The 22497-nt window shown below is 37.7% G+C and overlaps 1 protein-coding gene across 9 annotated transcripts in view; it reads left to right on the forward strand.

Annotated features, from left to right (window-relative positions):
* GULP1 (GULP PTB domain containing engulfment adaptor 1) overlaps positions 1-22497 on the forward strand; it is a 210103-nt gene that overhangs the window by 18088 nt on the left and 169518 nt on the right. For 8 of the 9 annotated variants that reach the window (XM_045295179.1, XM_045295183.1, XM_045295178.1 and 5 more), the window contains one exon: positions 6852-7028. The exons of the other annotated variant lie outside the window; for it this stretch is intronic. The gene's annotated coding sequence lies outside the window, so the exon portion shown is untranslated. The remainder of the gene's footprint in view (positions 1-6851; positions 7029-22497) is intronic. 9 annotated transcript variants of the gene reach the window in all.

Here is a 22497-nt window from a genome sequence, read left to right on the forward strand (position 1 = left end):
ACTAGTGGTTTGAGTGGCGATATCGGGAGGGTAAAGGGAGAGTGGGTGGGAAAGAGGGAACCGATTACAAGGAACTATATGTGACCTCCTCCCCGGGGGACGGACAACCGAAAAGTGGGTGAAGGCAGACGTTGGACTGGGCAAGATATGACAAAATAATAATTTATAAATTATCAAGGGCTCATAAGGGAGGGGGGAGTGGGGAGGAAGGGGAAAAATGAGGACCTAATGAGGGGGGCTTAAGTGGAGAGGAAATGTTTTGAGAATGATGAGGGCAATGAATGTACAAATGCGTTTACATGATTGATGTGTGTATGGATTGTGATAAGAGTTGTATGAGCCTCTAATAAAATGATTCAAAAAAAGCCCAAAAAAGTATACCTTCAATTTATGCACTGCTTATGATAAAATTTTTAAATATATGGACAAGCAATATTATATAAATCAATTATTATATTTTTAAGGAGATAGACCTATTTCAATTCATAGGTTTAAAAATACATTTATTATAGTGGATTTGAATATTTTAAATTGGTGTTATGTAAACAAAATGTGTTTATAGCGAGAGTAACTGATATACACACACATACACACACACACACTTATAGTGTGATGAGGTTTGTGTTACTTTGCAGTTTTTTGGGGGACATTTTCTTTATAAAGAAGCTACCTGAATGAAAATGTTTTTAAATTGGATTGTTGACTGCAGCTTTGTAACTACTTGACCAATCATTTTGTGTCCTATTAATAGGATCCTAGCCAGCAGACCCTTATTCTAAATAACAATTCAATACTTTTGATTGGTAAAAAAAACCCAACAGGATCTGGGTCTTAGATCTCCATTTGGCGGGTATAAATGAAGGATTTGAAAGATAAGATAATTTGCCCTCCCAAAGTGCTTAAACAAATGCTGAAGCTTGAAAGGCTAAACATTTCAGTGGCTTAGAAATTCCCCTGAGAACCCACACATATTGCTATTAACCACTAAAAGAACTTGTGTACTATATAAGAAGTTTATAATTTTGTTCTTTTCTAAAAAGATATCTATGGTGGAGTCATGATTTAAGGTTCTATATTATCAAATCTGTATTTTTTTCAACCATTTGATGACAAAAATATCAAAACCAAAAACCTAACTCATTTCTTAGAGTTGATGCCTGCTTATAGCGACTATACTCTTGGACCCAGTAGAGCTGCCCTTGTGGATTTCCGAAACTTTAACAGTATACGGGTGTAGAAAGTCCTGTCTTTCTCCTGCTGAGCGACTGGTGGTTTGGAATTGTGAGTTGAAGTCCAACGTTTGACCAATATATCACCACACAAATATATCTTCAATGTTTTAAGGCATTGTAACATTTTCATAACATTGTAAAATTATATCTCTCAGCTGTTTTATAGTTATAAAATGAGATTTTATAGTGCATGCATAGGTGATGTATGAGGGCCCCTGTGATGATGTAAAATTGCTTTAATATGACTTTGCTATCATACCCTTAATAAAGAAGTCTCGTGGTGTAGTGCTCACCAGTTGGGCTGATAACTGCAAGGACAGTAATTTGAAACTCCTTTGGAGATAGATAGGACTTTCTTCTCCAGTAAAAATTTAGTCTCAAAACCACAGGGGCAGTGCATGGTCTCAATGAGTCAGCATCAACTCAGTGACATTGAATGAGATCTCTAATCTTTATAACATCCACCAAATGCATGGCTACATGTAAATAAGGTGTCTGGGATTGGTTAGTTTTGTCATTCTACTGGGTATAAGAGTAAGCTATCTCAGAAGCAGGAACCATCAAGAATAAAGACCCATCAGTACAGTTAAGTGCGAGATTCCTCATTGTAGCTCCAGAGGCTGCAGAGGCAACAGGGGTCGGGGCCCTAGAGGCTCTGAGGCAGAGCTGCACGTACGCTGTCTGGCAGAAGCAGAGGTCAAGCGACTACATGATGGAGAGTCAAAGAACCAAACAGACGTGCCTGCCAGCATGGCTGAGAAGTGCTAGGAACAAAAGAACTCTGTCATTAATATTTTGTGACCTATTAGCTTCCATAATAAATCCCCCATACTTGTAAGCATTGTCTGTGAGTTCTTTGTGGCCATTACAATGAATTGTCAATCCCAGCCAAGAAGGAGAGTGTCATGGGAGGTATGACTGGTGTCAGAGTTGAGTAAAGATGGAGGGTAGAGGCATGCCTGCCTTTGCCTTCTGACGATAGACCTTGGGCTGGTGTGGACTTGTATTCTTCTGCTCCTTTATGCAGCCAGAGGAGGTTCGTCATGGCTTCCATCTCGTTTCCTCAGCCCCTTTCTACTCTTCCATATGAAATGATCATTTATGGCTTTATGGAATAGTGTTACATCAAGTAAATAGGTTACCATGCACTAGAAATCTTGGGATGTTGGAATGGTTTTTACCATTATTTAATACCTCTTCTAACACTGATATAATGGCTGTTGGTAGTACAGTGGTTATGCGGTTGACTGCTAAGAGAAATTTGATCACTCAAACCCACCAGCTAATAAGAGTAGAAAGATGTAGCAGTTTGCTTCCATAAAGATTTCAGCCTTAGAAACCCTGTGAGGTACTTCCACTCTGTCGGAATCTACAATAGCAGGTGTTCCTTTTTTTTTTTTTTGGAGGGAGGTCGGGGGAAGAAGGGCACAGGGGCCTAATTTAATGATGCTTTTTCTGACGACTCCTGGTGGTGCTGCGGGTTAAGCATCGAACCGCTAAACACAAGGTTGAGGTTTCAAAGCCACCAGCTTCTCCGTAGGAGAAAGATGAGGCTATCTGGTTTCATAAATATGTATAGTTTTGGAAATCCAAGGGATCTGTGAACCAAAATAGACTCAGTGGCAGTGGGTTTATAACAACTTAGAATTTAGATTAAGTTCACCTTTTTTTGTTTTAAACTATTTTTACACCCTTACAATTAATAATCACATCACCAAAATGTGCTCATTGTTTCAACCACTGGGCCAATTCATTTCTTCGAGGGTTTTCTTGACTTTCTAGTTTACCAAGCATGCTGCCTTCTTCAGAGACTGGTCTTTTCTGATAATACATTAAAAATAGATGGGGCTAAGTCTCAATTCTTGCTTCTAAGGAGCATCAATGGCTCTACATCATCCAAGAGAGATTTGTTTGTATTTTTGACCATGTATAATGCTTTCAATATTCGTTGTCAACATTGTGATTAAATGTATCCATGCTTCTTGATCCTTCCTTATAATTACATTACTTTTGCTTCTTGGGCAAAAGTAAACCCAAGTAAACTATAATCTTTGGCAACTCCAATCTTTTCACCATTTTTCATGATGGTGTTTAAAGGTTAATTTGAGATGATTTTTGTTTTTTTATGTTGAGGTGTAACCCATATTGAAGGCTTTGCTCTTCAAAAATGAGTGCTTCAAGTTCTCTTTTCTTCTGGGAAGCAAGAGTGTGTCTTCTCCTTATAATAGGAGTTGTTAATGAACCTTCCTTCCACCCTGACCTCCATTCTTCTTCCTATGTTCCAGCTTCTTCGATTATTTTTTCAGCTTACTGATTAAATAAGATGGTGAAGGGATACAATCCAGACACATACGTTTTCTGATTTTAAACTATGCCTTTTGGTCTATGTATAGTTTGCACATGAGCTAAATTAAAGTTTCTGGAATTCCTAACAATTGCAGTGTTAACTATAGTTTTGTATAGTCCTGATTAGGATTGCAGGAAGGCTTATTAATAACCTAAGATATAGATGACATAACTTTTATTGCTGAAAGAGAAGAGGATTTCAAGCACTTGGTGAAAATCAAGTATCGCAGCCTTAATGTGGATTACAGCTCAATGTAAAGACGATTCAAGTCATCAGAATTGGACCAATAGGTCCAACATCATAAAAATAGAGAAAATATTAAAGTTATCAAGGGTATTGCCTACGTTGGATCTATATCACTGCTCATGGAGGAATCGGTTGGATGAAAAGATGTATTGCATTGGGTAAATCTGCTGCACAAGACCTCCAGAATATTGAACAGCAAGGATGTTGACATCTGACCTAAGCCATGGTCTTTTCAATATATGCTTGTGAAATTTGGACATCAAATAAGGAAGACTGGAGGAGAATCGATGCATTTGAATTGTGGTATTGGAGAAGAATGTGAACGTACATTGGATTGCTAAAAGGACAAGCTGGTCTGTCTTGGAAGAAGTAAGGCCAGAATGTTCCTCAGAAGCAAGGATGGCAAGACTACATCTTATATACCTTGGACATAATGTAGAACAAATCTGTCCGTGGAGAAGAAGGATATCCTTGTAAAGTGGAGGAATAGCGAAAATAGTGGAAGACCCCCCAGTGATGAATTGACACAGTGGCTGCAAGGGTGGGCTCAGGCGTCAACAATGATGAGGGTGGTGCAGGACCAGGCAGTGTTCTGTTAGTTGTGCAGAGGGTCGTTTGGGTTGGAACCAACTGGATAGCACCTAACAACTACAATACAGTCGTATTCATTTTCATACTCCATGAAACCCAGGGTACCATATTTCTGGAAGCCTGTGCTTTCTACCAAGGTTCATTTGATATCAGCAATATATTCCTCTTTGCAGAACCTCTTCTGAATCAGAGGAAAATTGTATTTCACAGCCAAGGATATAAAGGGCTCCATTTGAAATTTTTGTTTTAAAACTATAATAGGAAATTTAGGGACAGGTTAGATGATCTCTGATCATGAAATCTATTTCTTTAAAGTAATAAAGCAATTTATTTCAGATGACTGTAGAGCTATACAGATCTATTCGTGAATTGTTAGTCCAAGATTTTAATGGTAGTTGGTTCTCTCAGAATCTGTTAACTTTTTTTTTACATTGAATGTGGCACTTATTTGCTGTCATACAAATTTAAAAAAAAGGTTTGGTGGTCTGTTCAAATCCTTTGCCAAGTTAGCATAAACCCAAGGAAATGGTGTTAGCAGTGGAGAAGGGAGGACTAGACCGACCTGCAGTGCATCCTTAGAAGGTAATTTAGATTAATTATCTAAACAATTAAAGGAAAATACCTGCATTACTTCTACATATGTCTAGGCAACGTGGAATGACTCCAACCGTTTTCAGTTAAACATGAGTTCCATGACATGCGGAATGATAAGTCTCTGTGCTCCTTTAGAGGAAGACTCTGGATTGACCAGGTCATTTTCTACGTGTGTTTTCCCGTTCTCTGACTTACTAATCAGTGAATGGAGAATTTATAATCTGTCAGTTTAAAGGAGGGAAAGATAGCATTATCTAGAATAAAGTTAAACGAAGTACATGTTAAATGTTACAGGATTTTTTCCTTTCAACATATTTGATTGGTTTAAGCCATGTTTTCCCTCTCTAATGTGAATTCCTCTCTTCTCCCCTTCTTTTTTCCATTCTTCCTTTGGAGGAGGGCCATGTGCCCTTTTGAGGCGATGAGAGTGTTCTTCAATTTGATGACTGGTGGCTGAATAGTTTTAAAATATACTTTAAAACCATTCAATTGTACACTTTAAACAATTGAGCTCTATGGCATACATGTCAAGCAAGCTTTTTAGAAACCGTGAAAAGCCAACTAGGGATTAACTGAAGTCACTGGAATAGCCCTTCTGTGATTCATGGGATAGATATTGCCCAACGGTATATTCAGCCTTTCAAGCCACTTGGGAAACTGCTGTCCCAGTTGCAGTTTTTATTACCATCTGGCACCGATATAACTGCACGAACTTGCAGAAATAGACTTCGTCCCAACAATCCTACTACCAGAATTTACCTGGAATGTATGTGTCCCACATCTTTTATCAAAATCCATTTCAAGTAAAAAAATATTTCAGTGCCCTTTTCATTATTGAAAACATTTGCTGTCAATAAAACCGACACACACATAACACACACACACACACACACACACACACGATCAAAGCAGAAACTTTGGTTATGAAAGGGTAAAGTAAAGAAAGAGAACAACCAACCTGTTCTTATCTCAGACTTAATTATAAGAAATGAGAAGACACTCTGCCCGGGACTCAATTGTGTGTCTTTTCAGTTCTTAACAACCTTGTGCCTTTTAGTCTTGTGATAGAAGAGATGGTCTCACAATTCAAAAATTGGCATCAGTTACACCTGTAATTCACCTATATCAATTTGTAGTCTGTACCCTGGAAAGGAGACTTGCTGTGAGGACTCAGAGGAGGATACCCCCCTTATGAAGACAGACCACCGGGTAGCCAGCACTGAAATAGCTAGTGTTTGATTGAATGGGGACTGAAAAGCACATGAAATGTTATTTGCAGATTAATCTCATAGTGTTGGATAAATATCATTTGAACTTTTATTTTTAAAATCTGGTAAGCTTTATTCATTCTCGAGTAAATGCCAAATCACAATTGTGAATATTGAGTTTTTGATAATATTTTAGTTTGGAAGAAGTTTTTGAAATCTGGTAAACATTCTTTGTCTAATCCAATTTCCCAAAATTATTGAAAGTCAAACCTGCTGAAAAAAATCGCACACTGTAAAATTAAGAGAGTGGGAAACCAGGGAATTAGAATCTAACTAGCGTTACACAAATGTGAGATTGTGCCTTTTAATTGTTCTGTCAAAACAGTGTTAATTAAATTATTATTATTGTCTCATCCATCTCACAATGACAGGAAATTTGTTTTTCCTATTATCTCCTATGATTTGATTGCATTTTAATTGGTTTTGAATGATCTCATGGAATACTAGATGCTGTAATAGCATGCATGGTTGATTGGATTACTAAGACTATTTTTTTGTTTATTTCTTATTTTCTCAAGCTAGCATGATTTGCAATCATTAGACTAATAGTTTGTCATGGTCTTTCTGTACCAGACATTACCTACACACTTGATTGGTGAAAATATCTCAGGTGATCATTGTCAGCAGGAAGGAAGATACAGCCCTGGGGTAGGAGACGTCTGGCCGCAGGCCATATAAGACTCCTGACATCATCAATACCAACGAACATCACAGGCCTCACCAAAGGGAAGTTCCAGCCATCACCCTAGGGTGAGTTAATTCAACATTAAATAAACATTTGACCAAATGCTTAAGTTGATAATTTTGTATGGCTGTGAAGGATGCAATAAGTATACAAATGACCTTTGGCAAAAAAACAAAAAAAAGCTTCCCCATCCTTGATATAGTCTTTTACTGGATCTAAACTGTATAGTAAATTTTATCCCAATTCCTTCAGAAACAACAACAAAATCCCTAGAGTATGTCTAGTGGCACAATATTTGAGCGCTTGGTGTCTAACTCACCTGTGGCGCCGTTTGCTCTCAGAGTGAATACTGAAGAGGAGACACTATGGTGCAGTTCTACGCAACCTCGAAGGTTGTTACCAATTAATGTCAGCACAATGGCACACAACAGCATAGTCTGTCTAGAAAATTGCTTCATACTTACTCAACAATGTTATCAGTATATTTTTTATTATTTCTACTTCATTATTAAATTTTTTAATGCTTGATGAACATTTTTACCGAAATTTTCAAGTTAAAATGGTGACAGACTATCCTAGCTAGCCCTCAGTTGTTACTTGCAATTTACTTAGTCACTCAATCATCAACAAAATGTTTTTTCAGTGCCCAGTAGACACCTGGTTCTTAAATTAAAACCACACATAAAACAGATCTCTTGCATTTCTGAAGCTTTCAATTAAGTAGAGTGGAAGTATGGGTAAATGAGGAATTCACAGACAGTGATGAATGACTATAGAGAAACACTGCGAATGGAGAAATGGCTTCTGAAGGGGATCTGAATAGCCAAGTGCACCCTTAATGTGGGGAAGAGTCACCCTTAGTGACTGAGGAGCTATCAGGGCTGAGGAAAAATGCACAAAGGCCTGAAAGCAGAATGTAAAATTCGATCTTCATTTTTAGAACTGTCATTCTAATTTTTGTTTTTATGTCGAAAAAAAAAAAACCCTCAACTAGAGCTAAGAATCTGTATGTTGTGTGTGTGTGTCATCAGGTTTCTTATGTTAAAAATTTCAATTAAAAGAAAAATATTGAAAAGAAAAATAAACTCATTCAAAGTGTATCTGACTTCTAGATACATCATCATAATTTACCTACCTTAGTGTATTTTTTCTAATTAAAAAAATTATATATTCATCAAGCCTGTTCTATATCTTTTAAATATTCTATTTCTTTCTCCAGGTTTTGGAAAATCACTTTTAGTACTTCGGCTAGAATCGATTTCTTTTAAAGTGCTAATTAGTGGTTGAATTAAAAATAATTACTTATTAAAGGACTTCTCAAACTTAACAAATTTAAACACACTGGTTGGTTATTTGCTAAGAACATTTTCTGTTGTTATTCTTGTTTATCAACATATGCATATATATTACCGTGACCAGATTTTAACATTGGTAAAGCGGGACAAAAGCGGGACACCATTGATAAAACTCATATCCTGGCGAAATAGCCACATGGCTGCCGAAAACCGTATACCTTAGCTTGTCATGCATTCTTTTCAAAAATTGGGACTTTTTAAAAATGCTGCGGGATGTGGGAAAAATTGTTAAAAATCAGGACTGTCCAACCAAAAGCGGGACATCTGGCCACCTTAATATATATACATCTAGAGAGAGGAAGAAAGGGAGAGAGACAAATGGACGTGTATGTGTGTGGATATGGTTTTTCCATGGTGTCTCTGAGTCGATGAAGGCGTGTATATGGGAGTGGGTGTATCCCTAAGTACTCTTGGTCAAATTGGTACTTGTTTTCTCTCTGACAAATAAGAAATTTAAGAACAGAAGCATTTTAGATTTGCTTTTGGAAGCTCAAAGTGGCAGCTTTCCTAGGTCCTATCAGGTCTCTGTGAGTCTGAATCGTCTTGATGGCAGCACATTTGATTTTCATTTGCTTTTCCACTTTAAACTATGAGACTCTGGTACATTATCATGGCTTACGATAAATAGGAGTATGTGCACGTCTATTTAAAGATGAATCAAAATAGACACATTCAATTTAATTGAGACTTAAAATATTACCAATATTGAGCTTCAGATAAGATTTTCAATAGTAAAAAGTCTAATCTGAGCAGCACATTAACACTTTTTCTCTGTGATTGCTATGACTAAAAGCCCACTGTTTTATTCCTATGTCTTTGCTGGGACATACAAGTCACAAACTGCAGTGAAAATCTCTTTCATACTTTGGGAGTGTGCGTGTAAACATTGGAGAGGCTTTGTGACTGCTACTTAGAAGCACTGACCCTGCATAGCGCTAATTAGGTCTCTGCTGCTTTACTCTCCAAGCACAGGGACTCATCCAATACATCTTTGACCTCCATTTAGAGAAACACCATCTAGAAGATTAGTTATTCATAAATCCTCAGGAGACATTCAGAAAGTTAATCTCTCTTCCTATGTGACCTGCTTTGAAAAATAATCAGGTTAGTGTGATTTCTTCTCCTGGGCTGTTCCCACTTCATTGATTCATCTATTGAAAAATGTGGGTCAGGGTTGTATCCGTTCACCATACATAGTCAATCTGTATGCTGAGAAAATAACTCAAGAAGCTGGACTATATAAAGAGAAATATAGCCGCAGGATTTTGGGAACACTTACAACCTGTGATGTGCAGGTGCTAGAACTTGGCTTGCTGAAAGTGAAGAGAACTTGATGCACTTACTGATAAAGGATCAAAGGACACACATGTTAGTGTGGATTCCATCTCCACATAACGAAACAAGAAATCCTCACAACGCGATCAATAAGCAACATCACAATAAATGAAAATGCTGAATTTTTTCAAGGATTTTATTTTACTTGGATACATAAGGAATGCTCATGGAAGCATCCGCCAGAGGTGCCATCATGTCTGTCCCGACTGCAGAATGAAACTTCACCCGGTCCTGCACCGGCCTCACAATCGTTCTTGTGTTGGAGCCGTTTGTTGCAGCCACTGGGTCCATCCATCCTGTTGAAGGCCTTCTTTTTTGTTGTTCCTCTCCATTACCAAGCATGACGTCATTTTCCAGGGACTGGGCTCTCCTATTAACATGCCCAAAGAACATAAGTTGAAGTCTTGCCATCCTTGCTTCTAAGGAGCATTCTGGCTGTACTTCTGAGTCAGATTTGTATGTTCTTTTAGCTGGCTGTGTTACTTTCAATATTCTTCATAAGCGTCATCATTCAAATGCATGGTTCTTCTTTGCTCTTCTCTAATCAATGATGTAATGACTTTGGGAAAATTTGCAGCAAAATGCCTACTTTGAAATGTTAAGAAACAAAGATATAATCTTAAGGATTAAAGTGTACTGATCCAAGTCAAAGTATTTTTCAGTGGTCAAATATGCTTGATACAAGTAAAGAAAAAAATTTTAATGGTGCATTTAAATTGTACTATAGGCAGAGAATATCGATTATACCATGTACTGCTAGAGGAGTACTGTTTTGGAGGAAAGTACAGCAGATTGCTCCTTGGAAGCAAGGATGATGAGACTGTGTCTCATGTCTTTTGTAAATGTTATCAGGAGGGACCAGACCCTGGAAGAGGACATCAGCGAAAAAACAGAAGGCCAGAGACAAAGAGTATGACCCTCAAGGATATGGATTGACACAGTAGCTGCATCAGTGACTGCAGACAAAGCAATGATTGTGCTGATGGTGCCGAACAAAGCACTGTTTCATTCTGTTGTACCCAGGGTTGCTATGGGCTGGAACTAACTCGATGGCACCTAACAACAAAAAATTATTTTAAACTGTCCTTTAAAAATTTAACATATTAACATTCATTTTCACATAAGAAGCCTTGGTGGCATAGTGGGTTATGTATTGGCTACCTTGAGGTTAGCAGTTTGAATCCACCAGTTGTTTCAAAGATGAGGCATTCTCCTTCCATACAGACTTACAGCCTAGGAAACTCAGAGAAGTAGTGCAACTCTGCCCTGTAATTTCGCTATCAGTTGAAATTCACTTGAGGGTAATGGTACCCTCCAACATCAACATCATTCATAGTCTAAATATTATTTCTGTTTATATCTATATCTCTATATATACATACACTATTTCTTATATGTATTTAATAGTGAAGTTGTAGGTTGTGAAATATTTGAGGTGAAATGTTAAAAGTTTTATGTTTCTTTTTTCATTTTATTCCAACTTGAAAAGTACAAATTAGAACTCAATGTTTAGGCAGTATGTTCTGTAAAGTCTTGGTACTTTTATCACCAACAAAGTTTGGATTGTGCATCCCATATATTTGACAATTCTGTCTTAGATTCAAATCCAAGTTCTGTTGGTCAGATAAATTAGCAGCAGTATACATATTTTATGATTAATTAGCATTATAGAATGGATAGAATAATTTGAAAATAGCACTTGAAATATTTTGAAACAATTTTACCATTATTATGTGTATATATGATACTGTTATAGTTATTGTTATTGACATAATTCACATCATACAATGCAATGGTTCAGTCATATAAAGGAGAACTGTGCAATCCTTACTACAGCAAATCTTAAAGCATCTTCTTTTTTCTTGTACTCCACACTTATCCATCTGCCATGTCCCCAGCCATGCTCCACGTGGTTGTTGCTAACTGCCATTGAGTTGCTTCCATTCATAGCAGCGCTCTGTACAATGGAAGGGAAACCCTGTCCTATGACACCCTCAGTTGTGCTGATGCTTAAACATATTGTTGCAGCCACTGTGTCAATCCATCTCCTTAAGGGTCTTCCTCCATTTCACTGTCCCTTTACTTTCCCAAGGGTGATGTCCTTCTCCAGGGATTGGTCTCTCCTGACAACATGTCTGAACTATGTAAGATGATGTCTCACCATCCTTGCCTCTAAGGAAAACTGACTGTATTTCTTCCAAGACAGATTTGGTTTTCCCTTTGGCAGTCCATGGTACTTTCAATATTCTTTGCCATGCCTCCAGGAGCTATTATTCCAGTTACTGTCTTTATAGATTTACCTATCCTGTATTTCATGTCTACAAAAATAATACAAAACAACAAGAACAACAAATAGCCATGACAAAATAAAACAATAATCTTAAAAAGAAGGCAGAAATTAAAAACTGGAATAAATTTAAAATGGATCGAAAGAGATCAAATGATAAGGTGTAACATTTTTATAGCAGTTTTTTTATTGTTTTTCAGCAGCAAATATTTTATTAATCCACCAATACCTGCTAGAAACGGTTGATCCTTGAATTGTGTATTATGTTTTCTTTACCTATAATGCACTGGGTGTGTCGTTCTGCTGTGTTTAAGATTGCTATGGATCAGAACTGTCAAAGTGTAAAATTTTTAACCTAACTATAGCTACAGCAATCTGCTTTACAATACACTGTTTGATGCTATCCACATCCCTGGTCTATGGTCAGAAGGAATTATCTGGAAGCTTAATGCATATGGGGAAATGGAGTTTGGGCTTTTAATGTCATCCATAGCCTTCTGCAAACTGGAGATTTATTTATTTATTTTTCTCCTACCTAGACTCCCAGAAGGTGCTATTTTTATTAGACATACATATATCCTAGAAGTTGAAATTTTGGTGTGTATATGTAGTTAAATGTAGCTCTGCCTCGTTTGAGAATGCTGTCGTACAGGCAGGAGTTGGGTTATAAGCAAGCTGTTTTTCTATCTGTGGCTTTAAGGATACATAGGGCAGTCAGAATGTGTGTCTTGTTACTACATAGTCTTATTGCAATGCAGCAAAGAGCTCAAGATCTTTTTAATGATTTAAAAACTGTAAGTGCAGCAAGCGAAGGTGATTGTGAAGAAGAATTTGTTATAAAAGTGGCTCTAATTGTTTGAAAGTGAGGTCAGATTTGCTTTAGGACTTTGGCACAGTGCCATAGCTCTGGTCCTGTATGCTTTCCACAGACCTGCCGATAATGCAGTCTCCTTTAACAGACTCCCAAAAGGAGGAGTACTCTGTAAACCACAAGTATGTAAACCCGGGATGGCTTATATTTTCTTTACTATGCGTATTGAGCAGGAAGGGAGCCCTGTTGGCTTAGCTCAGCCATGTTCCATGTGGTTGTTGCTAAGTGCTAAGCCCTTGGGCTGAGATCTGCAAGGTCAGCCGTTCAAAACCATCAGCGGCTCCTGGGGAGAAAGACAGGCTTTCTACTCCCACAGACAGTTACAGTCTCAGAGATTCCAAGAGGCAGTCAGTTCTTCCCTGTCCTATAGGATCACTTATCAGTTGGACTTGATGGCAGTGAGATGTTTTATTATTATTAATTATTATAGCATCCCTGTTGACACAGTGGCTTAAGTGTTGAGATGCTAACAGCAGTGCTGGCAGTTCAAATCTGTCAGCCAGGAGAAAGATAAGGCTGCCTGCTCCCACACAGATTTAGTCCTGGAAATTTTGAAGAGCAATTTTATTTTGTCTTGTGGAGTTGCTGTGATTTAGAATTGATTTGATGGCAATGAGTCGGAAAAATAAGTATTTAGAAAAAAATTAAGTCTCCTTAAATGTGCAGCTATTGCAGAGAAAGATATTTCTTTCTCTTTTTTTTAATCATTTTATTAGGGCCTCATACAACTCTTATCATAATCCATACATACATCAATTGTGTAAAGCGCATTTGTACATTTATTGCCCTCATCATTCTCAAAACATTTTTTCTCCACTTAAGCCCCTGGCATTAAGCCCTCAATTTTCCCCTCCATCCCCGCTCCCCCCTCCTTCATGAGCCCTTGATAATTTATAAATTGTTATTTTGTCATATCTTGCCCTGTCCGATGTCTCCCTTCACCCACTTTTCGGTTGTCCGTCCCCCAGGGAGGAGGTCACATGTAGTTCCTTGTAATCGGTTCTCTCTTTCCTACCCACTCTCCCTCTACCCTCCCAGTATCGCCACTCACACCACTGGTCCTGTAGGGCTCATCCGCCCTGGATTCCCTGTTACCAGTTCCTATCTGTACCAGTGTACATCCTCTGGTCTAGCCAGACTTGCAAGGTAGAGTTCGTGTCATGATAGTGGGAGCGGGGAGGAAACATTTAGGAACTAGAGGAAAGTTGTATTTTTCATCGTTGCTACATTGCACCCTGGCTGGCTCGTCTCCTCCCTGAGATTCCTCTGCAAGGGGATCTCCAGTGGCCTTGGGTCTCCACTCCACACTCCCCCCATCATTCACTTGAAGAGATATTTCTATGGGCTTTTGATACAGTCTTTTAATTAAATTATTCTGCCAGATATCAAATAAAATACTTGAGAGTGTCATTTAAATTAATGACAGAGAACTACTTAATATATAACAAAAGGAATGTGCTTATTCAAAAGTTGCAATTCTTGTTCTTTTTAAAATTTCACATAATATGTATACATTTTAAAAATCTAAACAGCTTTTGAGAATTACTAATATGAATTGAATAGAGTTCATTATAGTAGTTTAAAATTGATTTTCAGTTATTATTATGAAAAAAATTTAATATATTGAAAGATGTACAACTGAAACAATAAACCCCACTATCCCTCCTCTAGCAATTAGTGATTCATGTACACCCCTTAACCCTCACAAAACTATTTTGATGCAAATTATATCATCTAGTGTCATCCATACACAGAACTGCATAGAAGTTAAAAACTTCAACACAGAAGTTTTAAATGTAATTACTGTTTCAGCATACACTTATTAATTAACAACAATTCTGTGATCCCACTGGTGATTATTACACAGCATTGCAATTTCTAATTGTCTTGAAAGCATCATATTATTTTAAATTTACTTGTTTTGAATAAGAGCCAATATTCCTTAATAAGTACAAAATTTAGAATTGTTTGATGTAGTTTTCTTTTTTTCTCCTTGAACAAATGAGTGTTGAAGAAATCTTGTCATTTGTACTGTGGATTTTGTGACAGTCTTGTTTTTATGATGCCACCCCCATAGAGTAGTGTAACACGCTCCTCAGTTCTCCCAGTTTCTTGGAATGCTTTTGCTGTAGACACTTGATCAGAATCAGGTTTCTATCAGGTCTCTATCTGGTGTTGTATTCTTTCATTTGGAGTTATATGACATCTGTTTGTTTCTCACATTTGATGCTGGCCATTGTTGTTCAAAGACTCTATTACTTTATAAGAAATTGAAAATAAATGCTCCAATTTTATTTTCCCTTTTATGCCTATTAGCAGATTATTTTATTATTATTATTATTTTATAGTCAACTGAAAAAAACAGAACATGTGTCTATACAAAAAACACAAAATGTTATTTGCATTACTATGCTGTTTGTGATTCTTGTTATGGTGTAGCTCGGTATATCTTTCCCCAGTGACCTTTTGAAATTCTTCTTTTTTTTAAACCATTTTATTGGGCACTAATACAGATATCATATCATATCATTCCATAGTTTAATTACATGAAGCAGTATTGTGCAATTGCTACCACAATCAGATTCAAACATTCTCTTCCTTCTTCAACTCCTTAATATCAGCTCCCCCACTCCCTGTAACCCCAGGAACCCTTATTCTACTTGCTAACAGAAGAACATATAATGAAACTTCAAGAGGGCCATCCACAGTGACAAAATACATCAAAGACAAACGCTGGTATGAAAAGAAAACAAACAAACATAGAAAGTGTTGAAAACCAGATCGGGTCCAATGTGTAAAGTGACAAGGTTTTATTTAACCATTTATCATTTTGATCTCCAATAGTCATCTCTCCAATACTCAGGTTTATCAGTTTGAACTCTAATAGTCATCTCTCCAATCCTCCCTGTTTGGTAACCAATTTATGCCCATTCTTCCATTATGGATAGAGGGAAATCACCGGAGAATTACTTCCTGTATAGACCTCACAAACTTTTGCTGTAATCACTCACAACTTAAACTCTGATGCTATTGCCTCCTTCGGTTTTGGGTTATATGATTTACAATCCCTGGGCCACAGATTTTGGTGTGCTTCTTCCATGTGAATTTACATGAAGTCTCACTTAGATAGCTGCTTGTTTGGAAACAAGCCTGTAAGACCCCAGACACTAATCTATCTGATAGCCAGGCACCATGTAATTTCCTCACCACAATTCACTATAGCATCTGGATCTTCTGTGTTCCCTTCCTGTGGGCAAGTATGGAGCCAGGGTATGATGTAAGAACCGATTGTTCTTAAATTGGAGCTAGGATTTAGTGCAAGCTCCAAATCTATTCCCAGGTCTGTGTTTTTTTATTAGCAGACTACTTTTAAAGATAAAAACGCCCGTCATGAACTCTTGGGCTAGTTAGTGAGTGTATATGGGAGAGTCAGAGTTGATGGTAGATTCTTGTCTTTTACTCTGTAGATTTCACTACTCTGTAGTGAAATCAATGAATGAGAGTTACTATGGTTGTCACTAGTCCACCTAGATTTACTATAGATTTTACTCTCATTTTCCTTTTTTTAAAGTCTGATTATATCACTTTTTATGGACGATAAACAAAATTTGTCACTACATTGTCCTTTTCTAAAACTTCTGGAATAAAATTTATATGGTAACCTTTTAACTTAGGGTAATATAAGAATAAGAAAAACTACAGGTCCTATTTCTTTCAATTGTGCACTTAGGCACATCATTTCATCTGTGGGTTAGTTAGTGAAGTAATGCGTCACTGTTCAGTGAAGATTGCTCTCCCCGATCATTTAGATTCTTCTCCCAAAGTTCTTCAGAGAAGTGTTTATGCCTGTCACAATAGTTAATATATTTTATCATACACTTTTCCTTAACTTGTATGTCTGTCTGAATCCTTGGTACTTGGCAAAAAAAAAAAAATTGGATGGTCTGCAATAAACTAACATCTTATTACATACATGAAATTACAGTTTGACCTTATTTGATCAGCTTTATTTTACCACTTCAGGTAGTAATTTGTAGTGTTTTCAGATGCCCCTTCTAAGACATTCTTATTTTCAATGAGTAAAAAATGTACATTATATTTTTTCATATTACGCATCGATCTGTGTTAATGGATAGGATGAATTTTATGGGGAAATGACCCTGACCTGTATATAGACATGTGGAACTTATACTTTCCAAGTTCCATTGCATTTTCCAGGAATGAAGAGCATTTAGACTTCAATTTGTTAATTTTTTTTTTTCAAAAGTTCTAAAAGCCTTTTTAAAATTCAGAACCCACACAAACTATTTGGCAGTTTCACACATCAAGTTTTAATTAAAATTGATTTTATATTGGTATCATCTGTGTGTGTCACGCACTCCACTCCCAGCCCAATTTTGGCTTTTTATGAGGAGCCCTAGTGTGGAGTGGGTCTCAGAAACTCACAAGAGCAGTTCTACCCTGTCCTGTAAGGTCGTAACAAGTGCACATGGACTCAGTGACAGTGAGGTTGTGTAAGGTTTGGCTTTAGTGTATGCTTGGCAATCATTAGTGCTTTGAATTGTAAATTCTGTCAGCCCAAAGGCTTTCTTGCTATCAGCTGAAGGTTATCTACTGGTAAGGTCTATCTTATCATCTAAAAGTAAGCATTATTTGCCAGAGACTGTGGAACTGTGCTAGCCTACACAGAGAACAGTGCTGTGCAGTCAATTCTGATTCCTGGTGAACCATGTGTGCAGCATGTGCTAGAACGCTGCTGCGCAGGGTGTTCCGGCCCGTGAACTCTCAGAGGCAGTTCACCCAGCATGTCTTCAGAGGTCCCACAGCCTGCCGCTAGGTAGGTTTGAACCTCTGGGTAGGTTCCGACTGCCACCCTTTGGGTTAGTGGTCAAATTCTTAACTGCTCTCTCCCCCAGGCCTCCTGTGCCGGGTTGTAGGTCACCTGTGAAGGAAATATACTTTATGGCTGCTGTGATATATTCGTGTTGTTGTGTTTCTGTCCTCCTGTAAAATAATTTTAAAGTAACATTAACAGTCAGCATTTTTGATTGTTTTATTTAACATGATTTTATAACCATAGTGTTTAATCTGGGAGCTTTGGCGCCACAATGGTTAAGTGCTTACGTAAAGGACAGGTTTTTAAGCTGAGCCGGTTGCTCCATGGGCGATGTAGGGTGGGGGCTTGTGGGGGGAGTGGGGGTGGATTTAATACCCAGAAAGCTACTCCATAGGGTTACTGTGATAGTCAGAACATTTATGTGAACTTGACTGGGCCATGATTCTCAGTGCTTTGCCACAGAGATCCCCCAGGATGAGATCTACATACTAGTCACTTATCAGCAGTCAGTTAACTGAACATAAGTTTTTTTGCGGGTGAGGCCTGCTTCCATTATGAATGGACATTGTGGAAAAGCATGTTTGCCTTTTTCTGGGTCTGGATTCCACCTCTGGCTTCTTATGTGACCTGTGATTCTTTGGACTTGCGCTCGCACTCTGACGTACGTATTGTTTGCCTGCTTCTCACCTGGGACCTTGGATTCATTTTCCTCTGCCACCAGAAGCCTCTCTTCAGACCTGCCATTGTTGTGTTCATTAGCCCCTGCAGCTACTTGAGTCAGTAGGAACCTCCAGCCTGACATTTGACCCATAGACTTAGAACTTGCCCATGTGTACAACTAACTGTATGATCCATTTGTTTAGGATCTCTCTCTCTCTCTCTCTCTCTCTGTGTGTGTGTGTGACTAATCTTGCTTCTGAATAGAACCCAGCCTAAGGCAATCATCATGAGACAAAATAAACTTGAGGGCACACACAATAGTTAATATACCTTAAATGGAAAGAAAAAATATCTTCAAGGAAACAAATGATTTTGATATAAAGCAATGGAATTACAAATGTATGCTATTAGTTTTATATGCATATTTTTATTAACAACAGGCACATCAGCTCTTACACCCTACAATCTATTCATTAAGAAGCACTGTTGCATACTCTTTCAAAAGATATGCAAAACTTTGACTTCTACACTGCCAACACCATAGACTATACTGTACTACCTTCAGCATCCCACACTCAGGACTGAACTGCCTCTGTTTTCCGTCTACCAGGCCCCCAAAAGGGCACCTCTGCTTCCCCTCTTCGACTGCACACACCCCATTACCTATTTTTCATTAAATTTCAAAGCAATCAAAACAATGAGGTCATTAATTGTTGTTTAAATCTCTGTTGTAATCTTGTATTTGGAATAGAGTTTGTATTTAAATGTAATCTTTTATTTAGAATAGCATTGACATGACTTACTATGCTTTCAAGGCCCGGAGGTTCTCTCTCAGTGAACTTGTTCTCCTACCACTATCCGGCTTGCCTGCATGCCACTCCATGCTGGCCTCCTTGCTCTTGTTCAAAGTTTCAATTTGCTTTGATGTGAAAATTTCACATTTTTTTTTATTAAAGTTTTTGATTTGAAGAGGTGTATTTATATGGATCAATTTTTTTCTTTTTGAATGTTTTATTGTGATTTAGGTAAATGTTTATAGAGCACATTAATTTCATATTTAATTATTTATACACAGTTTTTTTCATGACATTAGTTGCAATCCCCTCAATATACCAGCACCCTTCCTACTTCTTCCCTGGGTTCCCTGTTGTCATCTCCCTCTCCTGTCCTTTTTTTCCCTGTGAACTTTGCTCATGGGTAAATGTCAACCTACTTTTCTAGCTAGGTTTACCTTCCCAGGGAATGTTATTGTTCACCCTTTTGGCCCATCAATTGTCTATTGATTGGCTGAAAGGTGATCCCTCATCATAGCTTCAACTCCAACTTTGGAGCTTTCTCTTCTATGTTTTAATCGCCATACATACATCTATTGTGTCAAACACGTTTGTTTCCATCATCATTTTCAAAACATTTGATTTCTACTTGAGCCCTTTGTATCAGCTCTTCATTTTCCCCTTCCTCCATGACTTCCCTCCCTCACAAACCCTTGATAATTTATAAATTATTTTGTCACATCTTACACTGTCCGATGTCTCCCTTCACCCACTTTTCTCTTGTCCATTCCCCAGGGAGGGGGTTATATGTAGATCCTTGAAATCTGTTCCCCCTTTCTACCCCACCCTCCCTCCACCCTCCAGGCATTGCCACTCTCACCACTGGTCCTGAAGAGGCCATCCATCGCAGACTCCCTGTGTTCCCAGTTCCCACCTGCACCAATGTACACCCTCTGGTCCAGCCAGATTTGTAAGGTTGAATTGCGATCATGATAGTGGGGAGAAGTGGGGAGGAAGCATTTAAGAACTAGAAGAAAGTTGTATGTTTTATCGTTGCTACCCTACACCCTGACTGGCTCGTCTCCTCCTCACGACCCTTCTATAAGGGTATGTCCAGTTGCCTACACCTGGGCTTTGGGTCTCCACTCTGTACTCACCCTCATTTACAGTGACATGATTTTTTGTTCTTTGATGCCTGATACCTGGTCCCTTCTACACCTCATGATTGCACAGGCTGGTGTGCTTCTTCCATGTGGGCTGTGTTGCTTCAGTCCTGGATGGCTGCTTGCTTACTTTCAAGCCTTTAAGACCCCAGACGCTTTATCTTTTGATAGCTGGCCACCATCATCTTTCTTCACCACATTTGCTTATGCACAGCTCTCTCTGACAGTTTGAAGACACCTAACAACAACAAACAACACTCTTGTATCACTTTATCTATTTCTCTTTTTTATACTTTCTATCATTTATTATTTATGTGTGTAAACATAACAAATCTTTCCTGATAGGCTGCCCTTTCGTTAAAGCAAAATTCTCCCTTCTTTGATTCCCCACAGCACATAGTACTTTAGGATCGTAAAAGATATTTATTCCATGAACAAGTGATGCCACTTTCCCATGCCCAGTCTGGTTTTTCATATGAGATGATTTCTGAGAATGAGTTGTATCAGCACTATTTCTCTTGTTTTGAAATAATTTTATTGGGGGCTCGTACAACTCATCACAATCCATACATCCTTTCATGTTACTTGCACGTATTTAAGTACGCTAATTAGGCATAGAGCCTTTGGCAAATAGCCAAATGATTTATGTGCACTGAATCTTCCTCATGGTACATACAGATAAAAGACTTGCTTCTTACTGAAGATAAGCTGAGTGTTGTTTCTTCGATGAGATTAAAACAAACACGTGTCCACTATTTTAAGAGAGTCGTTGAGAAACTTAAGGCCATTCAAGGTCTTCGAAGGAAGAAAATTATCAGCAAATAATTCAAATTCAGGCTTAAAAATGCAGCAGTTCTATAGATAGTGTCACTAGAGTAACAGAAATCCAACAGAAATCTACTACATAGACTTAAATCGGCATGTAGTGCTCAACTATACCAATACATTTTAGGCTGCTGCGTCCATCAGACTAACAGCTCATTAGTAAATGAAAGTCACATGCCAAGCCCAAAGGCAGGGACCACAAGACTCTTTCAACGGTGTGGATATATACAACCAGGAGAGTAAAAGATTTTGATTAGTAATTCAATCAACAAATAGATGGAAGTCCAACAGGAAACAGAAAAGGAAGGAGAAAACAAAAAAAACATGTATGAGGGAAATAAAATAAAATTATATAAAGAAAACAAAACATCCTAATTGAAATAAATTAAAATAGGCAAAATAAATTACAAAGACCTACAGAAAATTTGCCCAATGCTTAGAATCATATGCTTATTGCATAGTATAAAAGAGGAATCTAGTACAAAATATCTCTATTTTCTATAGTAGTTATGTCTTAGAGATGTTAAAATATCTAATGGTATCTACAAGTTTCGGGGTAGATGTTTTTTATATAAGGAAAACGAAATTATTTTTTCAAACTTTGAATATACGTAATTTATCATTTTAAAAAATATGTTCTTTGGAAACCACATCTTCATTTTCATATCACCCACAGAGCATATTTTATATCAACAATTTCTAAAAAATATGTGGCAGTGATGTTTAACAGATAACTCAGAATTCCAGAGGATAAATACAGTCAGAAAAAAAGAATAATAAAGCCCCTGTGTTTGGGAATAGATAAATTTCATGAACTTTATAATTTATCTCATGGATTTTACTAATGGTTAAACTAAACCTGTCTCTCAAAACACATTTAACACTTTATATAGTGTTCTAATCTTTCGATTTTCACGCTGGCAGCAAATTTAAACAATTAAAATAGAGTTCGAAAAATATGTTCTGCAACAACGGATAAGCAGACAAAGAGACGCACAGAGACTCAAGCATTCTTATTATATTTCTCAAGCCCAAGACTATGTATTAATTGTCATTTGGTTAAAGAAGGCATGGATATGTACATGATCCCTCTGACTCTGAGTTGACCAGAAGACACTCCACAGCAGCACTATCCATAAAGTAGACCTGGAACTGACCTTTAAAATGCGACAGACGAGGAAAGGCTGCAAGCACACACACAGAATACTGCAAGGATATACTTCAAGTCAGTGGGCCGTGCAGCTTTGAGAGGTATAACTGGCATAACAAAGGTGAAAAATGACTAAAGCTTAGAAAGGGCTAATCTATTTTCTATATCTCAGTTCTTTACTGTTTTTTTTCCCTACTTTTTAAAAATCTTGTATCAGCTATACCCTATTCTCATGAGAAAAAGGCCAGTAAACAAAAAGTGGGAAGCAAAGTACTAGA

The sequence above is a fragment of the Echinops telfairi genome, unplaced genomic scaffold (assembly GCF_000313985.2).
Source record: "Echinops telfairi isolate 266 unplaced genomic scaffold, ASM31398v2 ScPeMD7_3;HRSCAF=10, whole genome shotgun sequence".
Classification (NCBI taxonomy): domain Eukaryota; kingdom Metazoa; phylum Chordata; class Mammalia; order Afrosoricida; family Tenrecidae; genus Echinops; species Echinops telfairi.